General features: G+C 42.6%; 1 protein-coding gene and 1 pseudogene across 1 annotated transcript in view; one reads left to right on the forward strand and one right to left on the reverse strand.

The window, feature by feature from the left end:
- Nucleotides 1-18,002, reverse strand: part of Ube2l3 (ubiquitin conjugating enzyme E2 L3) — a 74,829-nt gene that overhangs the window by 53,266 nt on the left and 3,561 nt on the right. The window lies entirely within an intron of this gene.
- On the forward strand, nt 3,591-4,323 carry LOC105741724 (annotated as a pseudogene).

An 18,002-nucleotide genomic window follows, 5' to 3' on the forward strand; every position in this document is an offset into this window, starting at 1 on the left:
GCTAATGAACAATGCACATTCACATCACACTCTTCTCAAGGTTTCAGCTTAGAGCAGTGATGGCAAACCTATGGCATATGTGCCTGAGCAGGCTGTTTGTGTTGCTGAAAGCTCTAAAAAGGTTCACCATCATTGGGCTAGAGTATCTATCATCTGCTTCAAATTTCCAACAAAGCCAGATACAGTGGTGCATGCCTGTAATTCCAGATACTAGGGAGGATAAGGTAGCAAGATCACAAGTTCAACTCTAGTCTGGGTAACTTAGTGAATACTTTTCTAAAATGAAAAATAAAAAGGGATGGGGGTGTAGCTCAGTGATTGAGTGCCTCTGCCTCCAAAAAGAAATTTCAACAAAGGCCAGGAACAAATGCTAGAGTAGAGTTAGTCATATAAGAAGTGGCATATTGTGAAGACATTCTACATTGTTTAAAATTCATAGCACATGGAATATTATCAGAGCCTTGCCACACCAGAGATGAAAACTCACGCAGAGTGACCCCACTTATAGAGGTAAAAACCAAGGCTCAGAGAAGCCCAAGTTGTACAACTCTTGTGAACCAGGTCTAAAACAGGGCCAAGACTGCTCTTTCATCAACAGCTCAGTCACCCACACCAGTAAGTTAGAATGATTAACCCCTCAATCAGAAATGGGCAGAACTAGCACTTTCCTGTGCTGGATCCCAAGAAGACAACAAGACTATGCTTGCTCCTGAATAGCATTTCCAAATATTTACAAGGACAAAAACATGAACATTTTTCCCAGCCCCCCACAGCTAGCCAGTTTGCTATATAAAGAATGTCACTGAGCTCCTCCTGTCTAGCCAAAAGAAAATCTAATGGATGAAACCCATGTCTATCGAAAGTTACAGAAATATGCCACTCTTAGTGCATGGCTGCAATCCCAGCAGTCAGAAAGCTAAAACGTGGGCCGACAAGATAGCTCAGTGATTTAAACTGCCTGCCTAGAGGGCCAGGGAGATGGCTCTTTGGAATAAGCACTTCCCTGGCAAGCGCAAGGGCCTGAGTTCAATCCCCGATTCCACCAAAAAATAATAATAATAAACTGCCTGCTTAGGCAAGCACAGGGACTGTGGTTTGATCCCCAGCACCACAAGCTGCACAAGCCCTGCCTCCAGGGCAGGCTGAGCAGGCCTCTACTCCTCTCCCCCCAAAAAAGAAAGCTAAAGCAGGAAGAGTGCTGTGAGTTCCGGGCCAGCCTGTGCTACATAGTGAGTTCAAAGCCAGGCTAAACTACATAGCAAGTAGCTGCTATACAGTTTTCTGTCTTGAAAAACTAAAATAAAGGGGGATGGGGAGATAGCTCAGTAGAATAAACTGTCCCTGTTACTCTACCACAGCACACTCCTTCTAGATAGGTGGGTTACTCCTTGTTAGGTCAAAACTGTCATGATTAAAGACACCTCTCAGTATAGGCTTAAAGCACTTGCTTGGCAAGTCCAAGAGCCTGAGTTCAATCCCCGGTTCTGCCAAAAAAAAAAAAAAAAAAAAAAAAAAAAAAAAAAGAAAGAAAGAAAGAAAACCAAGTAAATGTCACTATGAAATACCAGCTACACAACAGGATATTAACAATCTGAAAGAGTAGCAATACAAATGTTTCAGGCTTGTACAACACAACCACTAGCAACGACATTACACTATGACTTTAAAGTGGTTGACACACTGCAAATCTAAACAAGGCTTCAGACCCTTAAATGTGATTATCATTTCAATTAATATTTAGCAAAGCCAGTGGAACTATGCTAACACATCACCCTGTCCATAGGTCAGTAATCTGTTCTCTATCTTCTGCTTATTTATTACTACAACTAACGTGCAGAACTATTACCATACCACTACAACATCATCCCATTGATGTTGTTACCTGATGATACTCATGGTAACAACTCAAGGCAGAAACAAATTAACATTTAAACTTAGGTCCCTGTTACTCCACCACAGCACACTCCTTCTAGACAGGTGGGTTACTCCTTGTTAGGTCAAAACTGTCATGATTAAAGATACCTCTCAGTATAGGCTTAAAGGGAGGTACTGCTTACAGTTGCCACAACAGCACAGCTGAAGCCCTAGCGAGGTAGAACCTCAAGCCAGCTCCATACACATGCAGCTTCTCATAAGATTCACTCCTGAAATGTTTCTGTCTCCACCTAAACATGGGTGTGCCTGATAGTGATCTATGTTATATACTCCAGAGTCCAGTGTCCACCACTAGAGAATTCCTTGAGCGCTGGGATACCAGCCTCATCAAATTTCTCTACAACAGAGACATAAAACGTGGCACAGAATGAGCTAGTACAGTAAAACAGGAACTGCCTACGTAAAATACAGGGAGACTAGGAGCATAGATTAGTAGTAGGATGCTTGCTTAGCACACACTACTCTCTGGTTTTTATCCCCAGCACCACCAAAACAACACACATAGTGGGGCACACACCTGCAATCTCGGTAGTCAGGAGACTGAGGACTTCAGGCTAGTCTGGCTTACAGAGCAAAATCAAAGATGGGCTTAGACTACACAGAAGATAGTCCTTAAACACAAATATACAAAAGCCACCATACACATGGTGGCTCCTGCTGTAAGTATAGGTCTTCATGTGCTTAGTCTTCCCAACAAGATGTACACAGAGCAAAGCATACACAAATCACCTCAAAAAGGGCTGATAGCCTGTTCATCTTCTGGGTTATACTTTATTCCCCACCCATAACACTGAGTTAGGTGGTATCCCTCTCAGAAGACACAGAGCCTGGCCCACAAGCACTGGCTCTGATACTGGTGTTTCTTCTGCTTTTAAATGCACATGCTGGGCCAAGAGTTGTGAAAATGCAACTTTACCTACTGCTAAACTATGCTAAGGTAGAGGGAAAATCTACAAAGATAAAGGAAAGAAAATTATAATCAAAACAGATCCACAACCCCAAAAACCAAAACAAGGATGGATGTACCTCAGTGGCAGAGAGCTTCTCTAGCATGCAAAGGGCCCTGGGCTCAATCCTCAGCACTAAAAAAGAGGGAGAAAGGGAATGGGAGGAGAGCAGGAGAGGGACAGGAACTGTGGAAGGCAAGCAAGAGAGAATGAATAACCTTCAGATTCAATTTTCTGTATCAAGGCTAAAAGAGCAAAGAAAAAGGCTACAGAGTTGTTATTTTCTGGAATGGCAACAATTTCTTCAAGAGTTGTCTTCAAGCTAGGGGAGCACACAACAGTTTACTGAACTCTAGGAGCTGGGAGCTGGATTGTAAATTCCAACTCAGCCAAGGCAATTTAGTGACTGGGCAAGACCTTGCCTCCAAAAATTGTATTGCTTGATGAACTTCAGCTTGTAGGCTCCCACTGCTGCCCAGATTTGGACAGATATCAGGAGTACAATGGCAGGAATGCATGTGAGGAGTTGAGGTCGCCTCCTAGGCTCACTGGCCCAGGGTGTTTCTGTCATGGCCAGTCATCAGCTCTAGCATTTTTGTTGCTGGTGCCATCGCAGCTACGACTCCTGGAATGTCTATCACATAGACTCCAAGTGAGATCGCTTCCTACTCATCAAGGTTTTAAGAGGCACCACATGTCTTCACTGAAATGGAACACTCTATTCATATCTATTATCTTAAACCCTCAAAAATGAATAAGATCCTGGAAATTTTTAAGAAAAATCTTTGGACAACTCACTCTGAACTGGTTGGATACTGGAGTGTAGAATTTGGAGGCAGAATGAACAAAGTATTTCATAATTGGAAATACAATAATTTTGCTCATTGAACTGCACCCAGAGAGCACTGGCCAAAGGCAAGAAATGGTAAGAACAATTTTTTACTCCAAATTTGGTTCACATTAATAAACAAAAGAGTGATGGGCTAGGGAGATAGCTCAGTAGAATAAGTGCTTGCCTGGCAAGCAAAAGGTCCTGAGTTCAACCCCTGGTACTGCAAAAAAAAAAAAAAAAAAAAGTGAGATTACATATTTGGTTCCATGGTTCAAAATAGAAAGGCCGCAAAAGGAGGAGTCTATGAACAAGACACTTTTCAGATGAAACCTGGGGGTCTACCTCTGTGGGGGGATGCATTTAAAAAGGCAGTTGATACCCATGTCAATCAAGGTTACACAAAACTATCTGATGTTTTCCATACAGAATATGGAGCACTTAACAGCATTCGTGTTCTCTGGTGGCATGAGAGTGCTGACAGTCATACAGCTGCGAGACATGACTCTCAAGAGGATCCCAGAGTTGTGGCAGCTGTTCAAAAGTGTCAATTACCTGGAATCTCAGCAGAATATACTTCTGATCCCTACATCATTTTCACTATTGAAGTAATTTGGAACTGAAAATACCAAGTATTGCATTAAGTGGTATTATGAGATGTAACTTCCAATGGTACTTAAATTCTAAGAAAATTATTCTTCTGTCTTTGAAGAAGGTAGTAAGTTAATTTACTGTGTTCTTTACATTTTTAAAGCCATGCCTATCATTTGTTACCCCCATTTCAGGAAATAAGAATTCATTTGCCACTTGGTATTTCAGTATCTGTCACATGATGAAAATATGAATTGAAAAATAATTTTATTGGGCCAGGGAGATGGCTCAGTGGAAGAAGTGCTTCCCTGGCAAGCGCAAAGGCCTGAGTTCAATCCCTGGTTCCACAAAAAAAAAAAAAAAGAAAGAAAGAAAGAAAGAAAGAAAGAGAAAAATAATTTTATTAAGTCTTAATATGAAAAATCTATTTGGTTTATGTGTGACATATATTTATAATTATTACTTCATTTTGCATTGTATTTTACAAAGATACTTGTCACAGTAATAAGTTCTTGGTTTTTCACTTATTCCAGATTATCCTGTATTTTAATATACTTTTACTCAAATAATGAGGTCACATTTTCATGCTTGTGACCATATGTTTACTTAAATTATTAATATATATTATCAATCTTTGCATCATGTGTTTTTTTTTTTCAGGATTTTTGCCCTGTAAAGTATATTTATAGTATCAAATGTAACTCATGAAAATATTACACATATCTCTTTGGTACATAAAAATATCATTTGTGCTTTTTATGATCTTCTCATTAATTAGTTGGAAAATGTTACTAGGCACTTAAAATCTTTTAAGACTTTGGTTTCTGGTCCCGCCCCTGGGGCACACTGAGACAGTGATTGAGACTGGGTGTGGCAGTGCACCCCTATAATCCTAGCACTTGGGAGGCTGAAAATAAGAGTTATCACTACATCCGGATCTACCTAGTAGAACCCTGTAGACCCTGTACTAAATACATAAAAAAAATTTAAAAAAAAAAAAAGACTTTGTTTATATGCTGAAGTATCTTCATAAAAAAATAATTAAAAAGTACTGGGGATCTAGCTGAGTCCAGATGCCCTGGGTTCAATCTCCAGTGTATAGGGGAAGGGTTTGCCCTCCTTCCACATCTTTGGATACAGCTACAACAGTCACTTCAGTGGGTATATACTTAGGTCAGGAAGAGGAAATGCATGGGGGTGGGGTGGCGGGCTGGGGAGTTAGCTCAGTAGAATAAACACATGCCTGGCAAGTGCAAGGTCCTGAGTTCAATCTCTGGCACTTGGGGGGGGGGGCGGATTATATATTCAGGAAATACACATGGGGGTCAGAAATATAGCTCAGCAGACTAATCATCTGCTTAGGCAAGCACACGGACAGGGTTCAATCCCCAGCACTAGCTGAGCCGGCCATTGAGACTTGGTGTGGTGGTGGCATGCCTGTAATCTCAGCACTGGGGAGGCTGAAAACAGGAGGATCATTACAAGTCCAAGCTGCCTAGTGAGACCCTGTACCAAATATGTAAAATTTTAAAAAATTTAAAAAAGGAAATACACAGGTGGATTCTGAGATACTGGCAGGACATACTTTGAGTTCTACAGCATCTCAAGCGCTGGTCAAATAGCTCAGCGGATTAAAGTGCCTGCAAGCAGGCACGGGGGCCAGGGGTTCCATCCCTAGGCTTGCGCCTGGGGTGCGCTGAGATGGCAATTGAGACTGGGAGTGGTGGTACACACGTGTAATCCCAGTTCTTGGGAGGCTGTAAATAGGGGGATCACTACGTGTCCAATCTAGCAGTGAGACTCTGAACATCCTTTAAGCCCTTCCCTAAAATACAAAATAAATAAATAAATAAATAAATAGATATTCTCAATTGCACTAAGAAAAATAAACTGATTTTTTGAGTCAGTCAAGCCCGGATAGCTCTGTGGACTAAAGTGCCTGCTTAGCAGAGCACAGCATCTGTGGTTCGATCTCCAGTGTACTGGCCCAGCCCCTGTAATCCCAGCACTTTGGAGGCTGAAAACAGGAGAATCACTACAAGTCCATTACGTAGTGAGACCCTATAGAACTTACAGAGTCTGTCCTAAATACAGAAGAAAAAAAAAGCCCTAAAATTAAACTCTTTTTTGGAGACAGGGTCTTGCTGTTTAGCTCAGGTTATCTTTTAACTTACTATGTAGCCTTGACAGGCCTCAAACTTAGGATCATCCTGCCTCAGCCTCCCAAGTACAGGGACCACAGATCTGGGCCACTACAGTTGGCATAAAAATAAACATTTTTGGGGCCGGGGAGATGGCTCAGTGGAATAAGCGCTTCCCTAGAAAGCGCAAGGGTCTGAGTTCAATCCCCAGTTCCACAAAACAGGGAAAAAAAAAAAGTGGAAAAAAAAAAACCAAACAAAAAAACCACATTTTTAAACTAAATATGGCGGAACATGCTTGTAATCCCAACACTTGAGCGACTAGAGACAGGAGGATACCAAGTTCAAGCTCATTTGGCAGGACTCTGGCTCAAAATACAGTTATACTTCAGTTGTAGACTAGCTCCAAGCTCAAGCTTTCCACTCTTCAAACAGCATAGTTCAAAGAAAAAAAAAAAAAAAAAGAAGAAGAAGCTCTTCATTGTTCATAATTTGAACACACCTGTAAGGGTCAAGAAGGAATTACAAGCTGGAGAGATAGCACAGCGGTTTACTCATTAGGCTCTATAGCGCGACCTCGCAGGTTCGAGTCCCTCTCTGCCTTGGGGCCGGGGAGATGGCTCAGTAGAATAAGCGCTTGCCTGGCAAGCACAAGGGCCTGAGTTCAATCCCTGGTTCCGAAAAAAAAGAGATGACAAGAAGGAATTACATATTGTATCTCTTTGTGGACATAAGGGGGTGATACTGGAGTCTTAAGTGCGGCTCTCTGCCAGACAACATGCAGTGGTGTCTTAGTGCATTAAAATATTCAGTGTTGGGCTGGTGAGATGGCTCAGTGGTCTAAGGCACCTATTTGGAACAAGCTTAGCAAAACCCAGGGACCACGGTTCAATCCCCCAGCACCACATGCTAGCCAGCCCCGCCCCCTGGTGGGCTGAGCTGGCCACACACACACACATAAATAAATAAATAAAAATAAATAAAATTTAAAAAAAAAGCCTACTGATTTAAAAAAATAAATAAATAAAAAATAAATAAAATACTCAGTGTTGTGCTTACTTTTTCTGATACATTTGTGTAACATATCATAACCATGGTTCCAAAGAAAGTTAGTGATACCAGCAGTAAAGTTAAGAGGAAAATTGTGAGAACCATGATATATCATTAAAGGAAGAAATTTAGTTTTTCACCTTTTTTTTTTGAGCACAATATATTCATTGAGGGAAAGAAAGCTCCTGTCTGAGAGAGGGATAGGAGAGGGGCCCCAAGTGGGTTGTCCCCTCCAACATTTCTTATGGGGAAAAATATGGTCAGTTCTCAAAGGTTTTGGTGTTGAAACACAAATTCAGAATCAATTAAGATTAACTGTGGTATCACTGTAATAAAAAAAAAAAAAATGACTGGGGGCTGGGTGTCGTGGTACATGCCTGTAATCCCAGCACTTGGGAAGTTGAAGCAGGAGTAACACTGAAAGTGAGGCCAGCCAGGGCTACAAAGTGAGTGCAAGGACAGCCTGAACTGCAAGGTGAAACCCTCTCAAAAAGACACTAGAGGGAGGGGAGAGGGGGAGGGGGAAGGGGAGGGGAGGGGGAGGAGGAGGAGGAGGAGGGAGAGGGATAGGGTATGATGGTGAATCCCACCAGAGGTAGGACTGCCAGAGTTCAAGGCCAGCCTGAACTACAAAGTGAGACCCTGTCATGAGATGAGAAAAACAAAACAGACTAGAGAATGCAGCTCAGTGCCAAGGCCTTAAACTCAATCTCAGGACCTGGGGGGGGGGGGAGGCACATAGGTCTAAGGGCCAGTGTTCAATCCTTAGTACCAAAAAAAACCAAAACAAAACAGGCTGGGGATAACACTCAGCAGTACAGCACCTGCCTGGCAAGCACAAGGCCTTGAGTTTGATTCCTGGAACCAAAGCAAAATCCCACAAAAACAAAAATAACAACAAAAAAGTGAACATTTTAAAAGAAACTTGTACACGGCTATCCCCATAACTGTTTCACCCATCCTACTAGGTACTTCTCAAAGGCAACAAAGCACTAAGCTAAAAGCAAGAGCTGTCTCCATTGGTGAGATCACATCTAGGTAAGTCTACCATCATATGGCCCAACCACCTTTTCAGCCCCTTCCTTCCTGCCAGGCTAGTCTTTTCACTTAGAAAATCTCTTGCTCCCTATCAATACCCATAAGTATGTTAGTACAGTCATAACTGGTATTATGCTCTTTAGAAACTTACCAAATGTGGTACATAGTACATTTAGATGTGAATTATTGAAGTATTTTGTCCCAGTGCTCAATGCAAGCTAGAATGTACTATGTTGATTGCTTTGTGAGTCTGCTACCCTTTATAGCTAAGCAATACATTTAGTACTTGTCATGTCTGCTTCTCAATATACCCACCAAGAACCTATTAACAAGTTCCAACGGGGAGATGGCTCAGTAGAATAAGCACTTCCCTGGCAAGCACAAGGGTCTGAGTTCAATCCCTGGTTCCACAAAACAAACAAACAAAGAAACAAAAACAAGTTCCAAAATACCACTGTATAAGCCCTCTTGTATGCACTTGATAAAAAACCAACTCATTAAGACAGGCTTGATGGTGCACACCTGTAATCCCAGCACTTGGGAGTCTGAGGCAGGAAGATGATTACGAAGTTTACAACCAGCCTGGGCTACAAAGTGATCTAAAGGCCAACCTGAACTGCATAGTAAGACTCTGTCTCAAAAAGAGCAAAACTAAAACTAAGTTAACCGGGGGCTGGTGAGATGGCTCAGTGGTCTAAAGCACCTACTTAGAACAAGCTAAGCCAAGCAAAGTAGAGGGACCGCGATTCAATCCCCCAGCACCACATGCCAGCCAGCCCCGCTCCCTGGTGGGCTGAGCAGGCCACACACACTAAATAAATAAATAAATAAATAAATAAATAAATAAATAAATAAATGGAGGTGTGTAGGTGAAATAACTGAAGCACAGAGAGGTTAAATAACTTGCTCAGGCTAAAACACAGCAGACCCAGGAATAATGTCCAGAACCGGAGTTCTTGTTTTACCTTTTTCAGTCCTTCAAAGTGAACTTAAGAGCCTTTCATGTGCTAGGCAAGCACTCTACCACTGAACTACATCCTTAGCTCTTTTTAAATATTTAATAGTGGGGGCCTGCTCCTTAGCTCAGTTCTTTTAAGTGGCTGCTTCAATAAAGCAGTCAGGGCTGGTGAGATGGCTCAGTGGGCTGGTGAGATGGCTCAGTGGTCTAAAGCACCTACTTGGAACAAGCTTGGCAAAAGCACAGGGACCGGGGTTCGATCCCCCAGCACCACATGCCAGCCAGCCCCGCCCCCTGGTGGGCTGAGCTGGCCACACACACACAATAAATAAATAAATGTTTAAAAATAAATAAATAAATAAATAAAGCAGTCAGGCTCAGGTTGCTGTGGTTTGATTCCCACAACTCAAGCCAGCCAAACCTGCCCTGAAGGCATTCGGAGCAATAAATAAATAAATAAATAAATATTTAATAGCAAGCATGGTAGTACATGCCTGTAATCCCAGCACTCAGGAGGTTGAGGCAGGAAGATCACGAGCTTGAGGCCAGCCTAGGCTACATAAATGAGCTGAAGGCTACACGGAACTATACAGGGATAGGAAGCCCCTGACCCTGTCTCAAAAAAAAGAAAAAGGGGAGAAAAAAAAAAAAAAAAAAAGAAAGGCAGGCTAGCTAGAAACACATAGATAAAACAAGTGAGGAGCTTGCCACTTCTCCTGAAGGATGCATTTGCAACCTCAAGACTACAGCGCAGCTCTGCCACCTATCCTTAAGCCTGTCACCATAATGCTCCATCATGTCTCTTGTACAAAGAACATAGCCCTGTCATGTCTGGCCTCATGAGAGAACTGTTTCTTGAGAAGTGAAGTGTATTGGATTTGACAACCTAATGTAAAATCAGGTCAGTTCCCTGGTGCTTTTGGAAAGCACCTATGGAGCTGGCCAAACTAAAATCCAAGGAGGGGATAGCATAGTAGCAGGCTGCTGGCTTTGGGGAGCTGAGAGACTTTGGGGGGGGTGTCTCCAGGCATCTTCCATAGCCACTTCTCACACTCATTCTAGGAAGAAAAAGGATTTAGTCTCACCTATTTATATTCCAGCAGACTGCAGCCGGCAAAAAGTGACACAGTCCCACTAGGAACCTCTCCTTTTTAACTACTGAGAGTCTATTCATTCCTAAAAGGCCAGGTCATAGTCCACTCATCCTCAAAGTTAGGGAGAGAAGTCTTTTTCTCACCTGTAGGCCACTACTCAGCTGGCACACATCTGGAACATAGTGGCTAGGCCAGGATAACTTGGCTACAGGTGCGTGTCATTTTTTTCTCATTGATCTCAAGGGCAAGGCTAGAGGAGGTACTTCTTGAGCTAAGTCTCAGAGGCCAGGAAGTTAAAGGCCAGCCTGTTTGCAGCCTGCTACAAAAAGACAGGATTATACCTAGCATAGTAGCACAAACCAACCTATAATCCTAGCCACTCTGAAAGCGAAGGCAGGAAGACTGCAAATTAAAGGCCAGCCTGGGCAACTTAATGAGAACCTGCCCTGAAATTTTGAAATGTATTTTTAAAAAGGGCTGGGGATGTAGCTCAGTGGTAAATGACTTCTTAATATGCACATGGCCCTAGATTCAATTCCAGCACCTTAAAATCACTAATCCAAAGTAAAAAAATCATTCAATATTTAGGGAATTCTACAGGCAAACAGATGACGCTGGAGAGATCAGAGCCTTGAGAGAACATACTAAAGGTCTGTGGACTTACTAATAACCCAGAGGCCCAGCCTTATCCTGCCTTACTGCATTGAGTCCCACTCTCTGGCACAAGGCCTAAGCATGTGCACTCCTTGCAAGTTCCACATATCACATGCTACTCCAGTCCACAGCTGGGCAGGAATCATGTAGGTCAGAGGACAGGCTGACTGGTTAGGAATTTGATGCAGGTGGGCCCATCACAGATAGGGATGGTTTGAACTAAACAACAGAAGAGAAGGGAAGAAAACAGGCAAGGACAGAGATGGATGCCAGAGTTTAGCAAAATTTGGCAGTTGACTATAGAGATGGGAGGAAGGGTTCTGGGGGCTTCCTGAGAATTTTTCCCCTGGGATACAGAGTAGACAAACAGCCCCCCTCCCCCGCTTTTTTGTGGTACCAGGGATTGAACACAGGACCTTAAGCTTGCTAGGCAAGCAATTATTCCACTGAGCTATCTCCCCAGCCTATGACAAGTAGCCTATTAACTAAATGAATCAAGACTAGAGAAGTGAGGGGTCTAGAGGAAGTCATAAAATAACCTCAGACTTAGGTCTATGCACCACTCCATGGAAAACTTGGTATGTATGCTTGGACAAAAGTCTAGGCTCAGAATTGGGCATGTGGGCCTGGAATGGTACCACACACCAGCAATCGCAGCACTTGGGAGGAAGCTGAGGCAGGAAGAGCTCCATGAGTTTAGACCAGCCTGGGTTATACAGTAAGTTCAAGGCTAGCCTACACTACACAGCAAGAACCTGTCTAAAAAATAAAAAATACAAAAATAAAAGGGCTGAGGAATGTAACTCAGCGCAAAGACCCTGAGTCCGATCCCCATTACAATATCTCACACACACACACACCCCCACACACACACCCCAGGCTGAGTGTGATGATGGTGCATGCCTGTAATCCTAGCTCTCAGGAGGCAAAGGCAGGAGGATCACAAGTTTGAGGTCACCTGGACTACACAGTGAACTCAAGGCCAGCCTAAATTACAGCCAAAAAAAAAAAGTTCCTTCTCAAATTTTTGGGGGCTTGCCAATTAGCTCAGCTGATTAAAGCACATGCTTGTGCAAAGTCAGACGCAGGGGACCACAGTTCAGGAGACAACAGTTCGATTCAATCCCCACCTCTGTGTGCTGCAGGACCCCTGCCCTTAAGGCAGCCTGAACCACCCCCCCCAAAAAAAAAATTCCTTCTAAATTACAGCCTAAAAACAAACAAACAAACAATACTAGCCTCAGAAAGGTTATCTCTTGTGTTTCTCTAAGGTTTAATTCCTTACTGTTGTAGCAGAGAAAACTCATGTGTCTTGAACATTTAATAAGACTCCTCTCTTTTATTATTTTGCCAGAAGGATTTTTTTTTTTTTTTTGCTCCGAATGCCTTCAGGGCAGGTTTGGACGGCTTAAGTTGTGGGGATCGAACCACAGCTACGTGCACCTGACTGCTTTGCTGAAGCAGCCACTTAAAGAACTGAGCTAAGGGGCAGGCCCCCCTCTCTTATTATTTTGGTGCTGGAGAATGAACCCAGGGCGGGTTGCATGCTAAGCATTTTATCACTTAGCTCCCTAATGATACTTCTCAATAGAGTAAGAACACTTTCAAGTAATTTGATCTAATAACAATAATTTCGATCCCTGGTACCACACATACACACACAAAAATAATAATAATAATCAACAACCCCCTCCTCTTTAACAAGTATCACTTATACATCTGACTTCTTTCTTTTTTTGAGATAGGTTCATACTATGTTGCCTAAGCTAGTGTTGAACTCACAATCCTCCTGCTTTCTGAGAAGCTGGGATTACAGTCATAGGCCAACATCATGCCTAATTAACAGTGTTTTGGGGGCCGGGAGATGGCTCAGTGGAATAAGCGCTTCCCTGGCAAGTGCAAGGACCTGAGTTCAATCCCTGGTTCCGCAAAAAAAAAAAAAAAAAAAAAAAAAAAAAACACAAAACAGTGTTTTGTACATGTGTTTGTGTGTCAGGCTTGCTGGGGGTCACTATGTAGTACAAGCTGGCCTCCAACTCCTAGTTATCCTCTGGCCTCAGCCACTCAAGTGCTGGGATTACGGGTGTGCACCTCCCATGCCAGAGAACAGATGTTTCTTGGAGTTTAAGCAAAATTAGGAAAAACTGTAATATAGCTTTTTTTTTTGGCAGAACCGGGGATTGAACTCAGGCCCTTGCGCTTACCAGGCAAGCGCTTATTTTACTGAGCCACCTCCCAGGCCCAACCTTAACATTTTGAAGCAAGTGTCTTTATTCTAGAATATAACCTTTAAAAGGGGCCTCAAAGGTTGTAATAATTAAGTACATTATAGTCTCTCAGAGCTTGTCCCAATCTCCACCCTCCCCCTGCCACACACACATCTTTTAATTTTTGCTTCCTGGGGCTTGAGAGAGGATGTCACTAGGTAGGTCAGTCAGCCTGGACTTGAACTATGTACCTAGGCTGGCCTCAAACTCATGGCAATCCCTCTGTCTCAGCCTCCCAAGTACTGGGATTACAGCCATATCCAATTCTCTTCTGACAGAAAAGTATTTTTCTGGGCATGGCAGTATATATCTACATCCTAGTTCTCAGGAGGCCGAGGGAGGATTACTGCAAATTTGAGCCTGGGCTATATATAATGAGTTCAAGGCCAGCATCAACTTAAGTAGGGAGACTGTCTCAAAAATCAAGACCAAAAAAAAAAAAAAAAAAGGGCTGGCCAAATAGCTAAGCAGGGGTTGGGGAGTTGGCTCAGTAGAATAAGCATTTGCCTGGCAAGTGCTGGGTCCTGAATTCAATCCACAGTACCGCCAAAAACAAAAACAAAAACACGCACACCAAAAAAAAAAAAAAAAATCCACCCACTCAAATAGCTAAGCAGATTAGGGGCTGGGGGTTCATCCCTGGGCCTTCCAGGAGTGGTGCAACAGCAATTGAGACTGGGTGTGGTGATGCACACCTGTAATTCTAGCACTTGGGAGGCTGTAAATAGGCAGATCACTATGAATCTGATCTAGTAGTGAGATCCTGAACACCCTGTAGACCCTTCCCTAAAATACAAAAATAAACAAACAAAAAGAAATGAAAAAAATTTTTACATGTGCTAGGAAGATTGAAGTTCAATCTAGCCCAGGCAATTTTAAAGAGAAACTGTCTCAAAATAAAAAAATTTAAGGGCGGAGGGAGCATAAGCACCTACCTGGCAAGCACAAGGTCCTGAGTTAGATCCCTGGTACCAAAAAATAAAATAAAATAAAATAAAATAAAATTTAAAAGACCCAGGGTTCCATCCTCAGCATGGGGGAGGGAAAACATTCAGGCTGAACTAGCCCCAACTTACTAGAAAGCATGATTTTAGGATAAAAGAAACAAATAATGGAGGTATGGTGGTAGACACCTATAATCCCAGTACTCTGAGAGTCTAAATCAGGAGGATTGTAAGTTTGAGCTCTGCCTGGGCAACTTAATGGTTTACAGAGACCCTGTCTCAAAACAAAAACTAGAAAAGACTAGGGAGTACTGCTAAAAGCAAAGGCCTTGGGTTTAACCCCCAGTACAAAAAAAAAGCAAGCCTAAATCTGAATCTATTTTGTGAATGGATTTGGGGTTTGGAGAATTGAGAAAATGTTTCGTATTTTCCCCCTCAAAAAAAAATCGCTCCACCCTCTCTGAACTACAGATTGAACCCAAGGCCTTGCCACTGAGCTACATTTTAGTTTAGTTTTTCTTCTTTTTGAGACAGGATCTCACTAAATTTCCCAGGTTGGCAATTTTTGAACCCTCCTGTCTCAGCATCCCAGAGTAAAGGAATTACACTTATGTGCCACCATCTCCCTATTAAGTATTCAGGCCTTTTTTTTTTTTGTACTGGAAATCAAACTCAGTACCTTGGGCCACTGAGCTATATCCCCACCCAGGCCAACTTCATTGGCATGATATAATATATAAAACTCCCTCTTTGCTACCCCCTCCTCACCTTCTTTTTGAGGTGGGGACTCACTATGTTGCCTTGAATGCCTGAACTCAAAGCAATCCTCCTCCCTCATTTTCCTAAACAGGCAGAACTAGAGGCACTGTAGCCAGCTCTCCCTTTACGTCCTAACAAAACTACCAGACAGTCACTGCTTTATCGCATTAATTACCCATCCTGGGAAAATATAAACCTCATATTAGAATCAGGTATGGTGGCCCGGCCTATAGACCCAGGACTTAGGAGGCTGAGGCAGGAGGACTGCTGTGAATTTGAGGCTGGCCTAAGTTACATGAGTAAGCTACATAGTGATGGGGCCAGGCAGATGGCTCAGTAGAATAAGTGCTTCCCTGGCAAGAGCAAGGGTCTGAGTTCAATCTCCGGTTCCACCAAAAAAAAAAAAAAAAACCATACAGTGATCAAAATAAATAAATAAATAAACTAAACTACATAGCAATCCTGACTCAAAAAGAAAAACAATAACAAAAACAAAATCAACCACAACAGAAACAAAAACAAAAAACAAGACCTGGTGTAGTGGCGCATACCTTTAATCTCAGTGCTGGGGATGCTGAAAGCAGGAGGACCACTACAAATCCAAGCTGCAGCCAGATAGCTCAGCAGACTAAAGTGCCTACCTAGGCAGAGAGCAGCAGCCGGGTTCGATCCCCGGTGTGCCATGCTGGCCCTGGCCCTGCTCCTGGGGGGCACACTGAGAGGGTGACTGAGACTGGGCGTGGCGGTGTACACCTGTAATCCCAGTGCTTGGGAGGCTGAAAACAGGAGAATCACTACATAGTGAGACCCCCTGTAGATCCTGTATGAAATATCAAAAAAAAAAAAGAAAGAAATGGTACTACTCAAAATCCAAACTAGTTCACTGCTTGATACAATTAATTCCAAGGACCCAACTGTTCCTGAGCAACTCCTACTCACTCAGATGTGCTTACAGACTGAGAAAGTACACCAATATAGAGTCATGGGTGAAAATTACTTAAATAGCACTTAAAGACTACACAAATCTCAATTCCTTAGCTTACCAGTTATGCCATAATAACTAATAAAATGTCCCCTCTCTCTAAATCCACAAATTTCCCCTTTGAAAAGAGCCCTTCTGGGAAGCTACTCAGTTGGAAGGCCCCTAAGGGAGCTATATGTAGTACAAGGCTACAAAGAAATGATGAGAGAGCAATTTCACTAAGCCAGACGGTGGTTTTGCTTTTGGTTTTGGACAGCTATTTCCCTGTCTTGACTGAAGCAATGTGTGTTATCATCAGTGCTAAATTAGCTGCTTTAAAACGTATTTAATGTTTCTACTAACATTGTGATTCCTAAAAAGCTTCTGAAAAAAGAATCTTTTTGGAAAATGTTTTTTAAAATTATCATGTAGGGGCCAGGGAGATGGCTCAGTGGAATAAGTGCTTCCCTGGCAAGCGGAAGGGCCTGAGTTCAATCCTTGGTTGGGGGGGAGAAAAAGAAATCATGCCTAAAATAACTTCCCAACCTTATATGCATAAATTACTCTACCGTTACTACTTTATTTTGTACTACCTGCACACAGTCTACTATTTTATTTTATTTTTTTTATTTAGCAGAACCAGGGATTGAACTCAGGTCCTTAAGCTTGCCAGGTAGGCACTTATTCCACTGAGCCATTTCCCTGGCCCCACACAGTCTACTATTACAAAGGGGTTTTTTTTGCTTTGCTTTGCTTTGCTTTTTTTGTTTCTTGCAGTACTGGGGATTGAACTCAGGACCTTGTGCTTGCCAGGTAGACTCTAATGTAGCTGAGCTACAACACAGCCCATTTTTTTTCCCCCTTGATACAAATTTTCTTACGCAGTTTGGACTCCTAGTGATCTTCCTGTCTCAGCCTCCCCAGTGCTGGGATTACAGGCATGAGCCACCATGCCTGGTTCAGGGCCCAGGGAACCCCCCAAACTGTCTCCCCAGCCCTTGTTTGTTAGAGACAGGTTCTTGCTACGTCGCATAGGCTGGCCTCCAACTCACAGCAATCCTCCTGCCTCAGCCTACTGAGTGCTACAATTAGTTTTGTGTGACACCACATACAGCTGAAAGAAATCAATTATACCAAGTGTTTTGGAAAAGTTCATGAAGAAATCTAAAATCCTTCAAAATGTAAAGTAAGTTGGATGTGATAGAACATGCATTCCTGTAATCCCAGCACTTAAGGAAGCTGAGGCAGGAGGATGGAAGCTAACTGCCTAGTGAGCCAAAAACAGCCTGATCTACATAGTGAGGCCCTGTCTCAAAAAATAAAGATAATTTGACCATCTGACATCTGTTCTGCATGAGGCATCATTATAAGCACTAAATTTCAATTTTTCACCACTGAAAATTCTTTTTATGTTGGTTGTAGTGGTGCACACCTGTAAATCCAGCATTTGGGAGACTAAGGCAAGAAGACTACAGGAGGCCTAAAACTATCTCAAGACTCCCCGCCAAAAAGAAAAAGACTTTTTATTATTTCCACCCTGATACTGAAAAACTGTGTTGATCAACCTGCATCACTAATTTTTTTTTTTTTAAACTAAGGTTGAACACTGATTATTAAAAGTCAGGTTCAGCATATAGCCAGAATTCTCCTGTCAAACACTTTGCATCCATAACTGAAGAAACCGAACACTGCCCTCCACCTAGCCGTGAAGTAAGAAGAGGCCATGTGACCAGGGATGTGGAATTTTGGTCTTGAAGCCTGAGAGATTCCACTTTAGGTAACTCTCAATCTACTTAAACCCTACAATTGCCTCATTTGTTTTTTTTTTTTTTTT

The sequence above is a fragment of the Octodon degus genome, unplaced genomic scaffold (genome assembly GCF_000260255.1).
Source record: "Octodon degus isolate 3935 unplaced genomic scaffold, OctDeg1.0 scaffold00021, whole genome shotgun sequence".
In the NCBI taxonomy this organism is placed as follows: Eukaryota; Metazoa; Chordata; class Mammalia; order Rodentia; family Octodontidae; genus Octodon; species Octodon degus.